Here is a 6,000-nt window from a genome sequence, read left to right as displayed (position 1 = left end):
TGAAGAGCAAGTCATGCCTGACACTTGCCTAATACCAGTGATAACAACAACTGTATGTGTCACTACCCAAAGAGAGGAGACAAAGTCTGGACCAGATGGGCTTCCTGAGACCAAGGTTTCAGCAGGGTCTTTGACAAAAAGACTGCAGAGAACTTGCAGTGGGATTTCATCGTGGAGTCAAAGACCAGGGCAGAGTTATATTTCATGTAAAGATACACGGTTCCCAAACACCCTGCATTGACTATCAGGGGTTCAACTAAATTATTATCAATAATCAGTATCCCTTCTCACTGATCTTTCAGCAGAGTGCCTAGAAATGGACCTGGAGAAGGTCTTTGGAGTGCTTGTTGGGCTGATGCCCACCCAGAGGAATCAAGGCAATCCACAGGTTTGTGGGGTTTAGCAAATACTACAGACATTTTAACCTAATTTCTTAAGAGTTTTTAGCCTTATTACCACCTTGACCAAATAGGGGATTCCTAAGGACACATAGTTCCGCAGGTACAATAGGCTTTTGACATCTTGAAACTTCTTTTCATCTCAGCACCCATCTTTCGGTAACCTGGCACCAGCCTGGCCCATACCCTTGAAGTTGATGCATCTGAGAGTGGAGAAAAAGCTGTGTCCTCCCAGACCTATGACAAGGATGTCATAAGTATGGATTGTTGGTTGCTCAGAACAACTCAGATGTTTTCATGGAACACCCTGATGCAGGACTCCATGGGGCAATTCCCTTTCCATTTTAATGCTGGTTTTCGCCCGGTGGTCATCCCAACTTCCCATGCCCCCTGGGATGTTCCTTCTGCAGACAAGCATGTGCATGGTGTGTTGGAAAGGCTGCAGCTATGGCTGAATATGGTATTAGCTAAAATAGATTGATGATGGGATGGGCCAGTGTTCTCAGTGGGCAATAAAGTGTGGCTCTCCGCACACATTTTTTCGCTAACGATACTGTCATTGAAACTGAGGACTAAGTACATTGGTCCACGCAATTGGAAAGAATAAATCTGATTGCATACAGGCCAATGCTACCACATTCCTTCTGGGGCCACATGGTTCTTCATGTCTACTTTCTAAAACTGGTTGTGGAGGACTTGTTTCCAAGACAAAATTGGTTCCTCCTGCTTCAGTAGAGGGCCACCAAGAGTAAACAATCACCTCACCGACCTCATCATGCAGCTATAGAAGAGAACTCCTAAAAAATGTGCACTGTATGGTATCTGGCCCCAGAGTGACTCCTTTGCATGTGTTCCCATGCTGGAAACAATGTGACCAAATTGGTGGTCATGTGTAATACTTATTCTCCACTGGAACAAATTCTAGTCTGTAGTCTTCAATATTGTAGAGTTATGTTCCAAACTTTTATTTACCCCTATATACCACATTGATGAATACACATAACACATATAGGTTGCGCAGCAACGTACTTGATTGCACTACCTACTCTTGGTAATGTAAGTTAGAAAAGGTGGGCTCATCCGGATTTGAACCCGGGACCTCTCACACCCTAAGCGAGAATCATACCCCTAGACCAACGAGCCAGAATGAAAATATTAGTTCTAACCATGTTCGGTGGAGTGTCCTTTATTAACCACCGCACCCCTGACTGCAATTGCAAGAGCTGGTTACCATCACATGTCAAATGTAATCTGGCATACTGTGGGTAACAAGCCTTCACCAATGCCAGCTCTAGGCACAGTCAAAGTTCATGAAAAGAATCAGCTGTGCTCCAAGAATGTCATATAATGATATATCACTCTGTAGTACACTACCTACACTTGGAGATGTTTAGAAGAAAGAGAAAAAAAAATCAGAACCTTCCGCACCCTAAGCAACAATCATAACCCTAAACCAAAAAACCAGCCTGATCTTGTTTGGTTAATCCTTTTAAAAAATGTAGGAAAATGATCCCAGATCTAGATCATCTATTTTTAGAATTTCATGACTATCCACACTTCGAAGAGCACTATCATACTGGGTTACCCCTGGATATACATGCACAAACAAGTGATTGATTGAAGAGCAAGTCATGCCTGACACTTGCCTAATACCAGTGATAACAACAACTGTATGTGTCACTACCCAAAGAGAGGAGACAAAGTCTGGACCAGATGGGCTTCCTGAGACCAAGGTTTCAGCAGGGTCTTTGACAAAAAGACTGCAGAGAACTTGCAGTGGGATTTCATCGTGGAGTCAAAGACCAGGGCAGAGTTATATTTCATGGTAAAGATACACGGTTCCCAAACACCCTGCATTGACTATCAGGGGTTCAACTAAATTATTATCAATAATCAGTATCCCTTCTCACTGATCTTTCAGCAGAGTGCCTAGAAAATGGACCTGGAGAAGGTCTTTGGAGTGCTTGTTGGGCTGATGCCCACCCAGAGGAATCAAGGCAATCCACAGGTTTGTGGGGTTTAGCAAATACTACAGACATTTTAACCTAATTTCTTAAGAGTTTTTAGCCTTATTACCACCTTGACCAAATAGGGGATTCCTAAGGACACATAGTTCCGCAGGTACAATAGGCTTTTGACATCTTGAAACTTCTTTTCATCTCAGCACCCATCTTTCGGTAACCTGGCACCAGCCTGGCCCATACCCTTGAAGTTGATGCATCTGAGAGTGGAGAAAAAGCTGTGTCCTCCCAGACCTATGACAAGGATGTCATAAGTATGGATTGTTGGTTGCTCAGAACAACTCAGATGTTTTCATGGAACACCCTGATGCAGGACTCCATGGGGCAATTCCCTTTCCATTTTAATGCTGGTTTTCGCCCGGTGGTCATCCCAACTTCCCATGCCCCCTGGGATGTTCCTTCTGCAGACAAGCATGTGCATGGTGTGTTGGAAAGGCTGCAGCTATGGCTGAATATGGTATTAGCTAAAATAGATTGATGATGGGATGGGCCAGTGTTCTCAGTGGGCAATAAAGTGTGGCTCTCCGCACACATTTTTTTCGCTAACGATACTGTCATTGAAACTGAGGACTAAGTACATTGGTCCACGCAATTGGAAAGAATAAATCTGATTGCATACAGGCCAATGCTACCACATTCCTTCTGGGGCCACATGGTTCTTCATGTCTACTTTCTAAAACTGGTTGTGGAGGACTTGTTTCCAAGACAAAATTGGTTCCTCCTGCTTCAGTAGAGGGCCACCAAGAGTAAACAATCACCTCACCGACCTCATCATGCAGCTATAGAAGAGAACTCCTAAAAAATGTGCACTGTATGGTATCTGGCCCCAGAGTGACTCCTTTGCATGTGTTCCCATGCTGGAAACAATGTGACCAAATTGGTGGTCATGTCCAATACTTATTCTCCACTGGAACAAATTCTAGTCTGTAGTCTTCAATATTGTAGAGTTATGTTCCAAACTTTTATTTACTCCTATAGAACACATTGATGAATACACATAACACATATAGGTTGCGCAGCAACGTACTTGATTGCACTACCTACTCTTGGTAATGTAAGTTAGAAAAGGTGGGCTCATCCGGGATTTGAACCCGGGACCTCTCACACCCTAAGCGAGAATCATACCCCTAGACCAACGAGCCAGAATGAAAATATTAGTTCTAACCATGTTCGGTGGAGTGTCCTTTATTAACCACCGCACCCCTGACTGCAATTGCAAGAGCTGGTTACCATCACATGTCAAATGTAATCTGGCATACTGTGGGTAACAAGCCTTCACCAATGCCAGCTCTAGGCACAGTCAAAGTTCATGAAAAGAATCAGCTGTGCTCCAAGAATGTCATATAATGATATATCACTCTGTAGTACACTACCTACACTTGGAGATGTTTAGAAGAAAGAGAAAAAAAAATCAGAACCTTCCGCACCCTAAGCAACAATCATAACCCTAAACCAAAAAACCAGCCTGATCTTGTTTGGTTAATCCTTTTAAAAAATGTAGGAAAATGATCCCAGATCTAGATCATCTATTTTTAGAATTTCATGATTATCCCACACTTCGAAGAGCACTATCATACTGGGTTACCCCTGGATATACATGCACAAACAAGTGATTGATTGAAGAGCAAGTCATGCCTGACACTTGCCTAATACCAGTGATAACAACAACTGTATGTGTCACTACCCAAAGAGAGGAGACAAAGTCTGGACCAGATGGGCTTCCTGAGACCAAGGTTTCAGCAGGGTCTTTGACAAAAAAGACTGCAGAGAACTTGCAGTGGGATTTCATCGTGGAGTCAAAGACCAGGGCAGAGTTATATTTCATGGTAAAGATACACGGTTCCCAAACACCCTGCATTGACTATCAGGGGTTCAACTAAATTATTATCAATAATCAGTATCCCTTCTCACTGATCTTTCAGCAGAGTGCCTAGAAATGGACCTGGAGAAGGTCTTTGGAGTGCTTGTTGGGCTGATGCCCACCCAGAGGAATCAAGGCAATCCACAGGTTTGTGGGGTTTAGCAAATACTACAGACATTTTAACCTAATTTCTTAAGAGTTTTTAGCCTTATTACCACCTTGACCAAATAGGGGATTCCTAAGGACACATAGTTCCGCAGGTACAATAGGCTTTTGACATCTTGAAACTTCTTTTCATCTCAGCACCCATCTTTCGGTAACCTGGCACCAGCCTGGCCCATACCCTTGAAGTTGATGCATCTGAGAGTGGAGAAAAAGCTGTGTCCTCCCAGACCTATGACAAGGATGTCATAAGTATGGATTGTTGGTTGCTCAGAACAACTCAGATGTTTTCATGGAACACCCTGATGCAGGACTCCATGGGGCAATTCCCTTTCCATTTTAATGCTGGTTTTCGCCCGGTGGTCATCCCAACTTCCCATGCCCCCTGGGATGTTCCTTCTGCAGACAAGCATGTGCATGGTGTGTTGGAAAGGCTGCAGCTATGGCTGAATATGGTATTAGCTAAAATAGATTGATGATGGGATGGGCCAGTGTTCTCAGTGGGCAATAAAGTGTGGCTCTCCGCACACATTTTTTCGCTAACGATACTGTCATTGAAACTGAGGACTAAGTACATTGGTCCACGCAATTGGAAAGAATAAATCTGATTGCATACAGGCCAATGCTACCACATTCCTTCTGGGGCCACATGGTTCTTCATGTCTACTTTCTAAAACTGGTTGTGGAGGACTTGTTTCCAAGACAAAATTGGTTCCTCCTGCTTCAGTAGAGGGCCACCAAGAGTAAACAATCACCTCACCGACCTCATCATGCAGCTATAGAAGAGAACTCCTAAAAAATGTGCACTGTATGGTATCTGGCCCCAGAGTGACTCCTTTGCATGTGTTCCCATGCTGGAAACAATGTGACCAAATTGGTGGTCATGTCCAATACTTATTCTCCACTGGAACAAATTCTAGTCTGTAGTCTTCAATATTGTAGAGTTATGTTCCAAACTTTTATTTACTCCTATAGAACACATTGATGAATACACATAACACATATAGGTTGCGCAGCAACGTACTTGATTGCACTACCTACTCTTGGTAATGTAAGTTAGAAAAGGTGGGCTCATCCGGGATTTGAACCCGGGACCTCTCACACCCTAAGCGAGAATCATACCCCTAGACCAACGAGCCAGAATGAAAATATTAGTTCTAACCATGTTCGGTGGAGTGTCCTTTATTAACCACCGCACCCCTGACTGCAATTGCAAGAGCTGGTTACCATCACATGTCAAATGTAATCTGGCATACTGTGGGTAACAAGCCTTCACCAATGCCAGCTCTAGGCACAGTCAAAGTTCATGAAAAGAATCAGCTGTGCTCCAAGAATGTCATATAATGATATATCACTCTGTAGTACACTACCTACACTTGGAGATGTTTAGAAGAAAGAGAAAAAAAAATCAGAACCTTCCGCACCCTAAGCAACAATCATAACCCTAAACCAAAAAACCAGCCTGATCTTGTTTGGTTAATCCTTTTAAAAAATGTAGGAAAATGATCCCAGATCTAGATCATCTATTTTTAGAATTTCATGATTATCCACACTTCGA

At 43.2% G+C, this 6,000-nt stretch overlaps 2 non-coding genes across 2 annotated transcripts; both read right to left on the bottom strand.

Moving 5' to 3' along the window:
- Window positions 1–3,489: 3,489 nt before the first annotated feature.
- TRNAP-AGG (transfer RNA proline (anticodon AGG)) lies at window positions 3,490–3,561 on the bottom strand. The gene has a single exon. It is a non-coding gene; the product is annotated as a tRNA-Pro (tRNA).
- A 1,948-nt stretch (window positions 3,562–5,509) lies between these two features.
- On the bottom strand, window positions 5,510–5,581 carry TRNAP-AGG (transfer RNA proline (anticodon AGG)). The gene has a single exon. It is a non-coding gene; the product is annotated as a tRNA-Pro (tRNA).
- Window positions 5,582–6,000: the final 419 nt, after the last annotated feature.

Source organism: Mixophyes fleayi, chromosome 4 (assembly GCF_038048845.1).
Source record: "Mixophyes fleayi isolate aMixFle1 chromosome 4, aMixFle1.hap1, whole genome shotgun sequence".
In the NCBI taxonomy this organism is placed as follows: domain Eukaryota; kingdom Metazoa; phylum Chordata; class Amphibia; order Anura; family Limnodynastidae; genus Mixophyes; species Mixophyes fleayi.
This window is presented reverse-complemented; position numbering and strand designations above follow the sequence as displayed.